Here is a 2,932-nt window from a genome sequence, read left to right as displayed (position 1 = left end):
TTGCACGTTGTGTGCCATGTGTGTAGCTTGCTCGTGCGTACGAGTTAAGCGTGATTGTGTTTGTGGATGGTTGTGGAGTCAACCATCACCGTCATGGACTTGATGGGCGTTTGAGACGCGTTTTAGTCGTGTGCGACACGACGGCCAACGTCATGGATTTGACGGGCGTGGACTCGCACCTAGTCATGGACTTGACTAGGGTATATGGCTGGACCCTATGGTGGACTCCATATGGGTATGATTGTATCCCCGTTGTGTCATGGACTTGACATCGGTAGTCACGAGAGTGACAGGCGCAGGAGACGCGCACGATCGCATGCGATGCGATGGCCAACGTCACGCGAGTGACGGGCGTGGATTCACCCCTGGTCATGGACTTGACCAGGGTATACGGCTAAGCCCTATGGTGGACTCCATACGGGCGTGATTGTGATTGTTATTTACGTGCTTACGGTGTTTTACTTATTGCATGTGTTTTTATGGTAATGTCGACCGTACCGTTCTCGTTGGGAACGGAATTTCCGGGTTCAACCCGGGCTACTCACTAAGCAGTTTTGCTTAGCCCTCGTGGTTTACATTTTTCATATCACGAGGATTACGCCTAGCGCACCCGGCAGACGACGACCTGAGAGAGACAGCATCATGTACGGGATTTACATTTTGGGTTACGAGATCTGTATTTCCCGCATTTTGTACGGCTAAATTATAACTATTCGGACATGTGTTATTTTGCGATACTGATCGCCTGTTGTATTTTCCGCTGCTTACTCTGGTTTATTAAAAATGTTTTTTGGATTTCGTGATTTTGCTTCCGCATTATTATTATTTTATTTTATATCGTCCATGTGGCACAGCCCGTATACTATACACGAGTTACGGGTGTCACACGCCCTAAAATGAGGATAGGGCGCCCGTTTTTGTCTGAGAAACAGTACTCGACAATGGAGGCGCAAATCCCCAAAAAATTTTGAGATTCGGGTTCTAGGGGGTGATATAGGCTCGAAAATTGCATCTCTAAGCTAACCCAAACAGTCTAGAGTTCGAAAAATCCGCCAAGAGAGAACTATGAGATGAGAAATAGAGAGATTGAAGAGGAGGAGAGTGTTACCTTGCACCCATTGAAGGAATGGAGGGAAGAATGAGAGAGATGGCTGCAAACGGTGATGATTTGGTTGCTGGAGGACTTGGCAAAGACGAGGTCCGAGATCGACGCCGGAGAGAGGTGTAGAGATGAGATTCGGCGGTTGGATGACCGACGACGACGAATCGGAGGTTAGATCCTCTCTCTCTATGTCCTCTCTCTCAACTTGTGGTGTTTAGAAGGCTAGGGTTTGATTTGGGGATAAATGAGAGTGCTGAAACCCTAGAATACGCGATAGAGCGGTCGCCCTAAAATCACGAGCGGTAGCTCGTTTTTGTTTGTTTTTCGAAAAAGGCGGTCGCTCTAAAATGTAGGGAGGGCGCCCTAAATTTTGAAAACTGTCATTTTGCTCAGAAATATCAGGAGGGTAGCCCGAAAATGAGAGCTGGTAGCCCGAAAATGAACTGATTCACAAAATTTCCAAAAATTGAGCGATCGCTAGAGAAAAACAGAATGGTCCGTCTGGTTCTTCTGAGAAAGAGTTGGAGTCATACCAAAAAGGGGTCAAAATGTTGGGGTTTTTTTTTTGTGATCTTTAAAAAGGAAAACGATATTTACAACCTCGGGATGCCCCCGAGAGCGCTGTTTTTTGGTCTCAGCTAGACCAGACCACTTTTCACTCATGAAACGGAGTCACGAGGGCTAAGGTGCCTCTCGGTCCGAGTTCATTTCATGGGTTGTATAGTTTAACTCTCTGAGCATTAACCAAGAAAGTGTTGGGTTTTTCCTGGGATCTCTAGAGTGAATCCTATTCCTAAGAGATCGATTCTAGGGTTTGCGCAACGGATATATAACAAAAATTTAATAAACCCTAGAACCATGCTTCTAATGAATCGTAGAAACGTTAGAACGCTTACCTCAATCGATCCGGGGCCTATATCAACTGAAAAATTCGTTCGATCATTTAGGCAGGAAGATTACCTCGCCCTCTACACGTATCCACACCTCGGGATGGATTCCAACGATTGGAACTTGTCTGCTAGGACTTGAATCTCTATTCGATATGTGCACCGAGAAATCTCGAGACTTCGAACTCGTTTTTGGATCTCCAAAAACTCTCTCTTTTCTGCCAAAATGCGGCTCCTTTCGTCTCTTCAGTTAGGGTTTTTTTAATCTCCTTCTTATAAGGTGATTTAACCCTAATTCGGTTTAATTTCGGAAAACCTGAAGCCCGGAATAGACGGTCCAGAAAAGCCCGTGGACCGTCCGTTCCAGCACGTAGAACGGACGGTCTACTCACGTGGACCATCCGTTCTGGACCTCGGGTCTGGCACGGCAGACCGTCCGTTCTGGACTTCTGGTCCGTCCGTTCCAGACTCTTCCGTCATGGTTTTTCTGTCGTTTTCTCGTGCGTTTTGTCCTTCCCTGCGTGTGTGACCCTGTAGGCTCATTCGATATAGCAGTATAACCCGAAATCTCTATTTCGGATATATAAGTCATAGGCGGTCTCTAGCAAGACACTATGACTACCTATCTCGAATAGAGTTTGTTCGTGATCTTTACGAACGCCAGAGATGATTCCGGTTGATGATCCTTTTGTATCATGATATCATATGTCGAACATAAGGCATGGACAAGCCACCTTATCTGATTCGACTGCTTTCTCGTTCACTGAGTTCGACTGTCTGAAATAGACGACGTTCGTCTATAGTGCGGCCACACATTTCTACAGTCTCGCTCACACGAGGGGCCCAGCGATATCTCTCTCTTTTACGAGAGGTACAAATCCCGTCTTGACTATCTACAATCAAGCACATGATTTGTTTCGTATCTGATACACGCCTTTATAGT

The sequence above is a fragment of the Tarenaya hassleriana genome, unplaced genomic scaffold, assembly GCF_000463585.1.
Source record: "Tarenaya hassleriana unplaced genomic scaffold, ASM46358v1 Cleome113, whole genome shotgun sequence".
Classification (NCBI taxonomy): domain Eukaryota; kingdom Viridiplantae; phylum Streptophyta; class Magnoliopsida; order Brassicales; family Cleomaceae; genus Tarenaya; species Tarenaya hassleriana.
Note: the sequence above shows the minus strand (reverse complement) of the source record.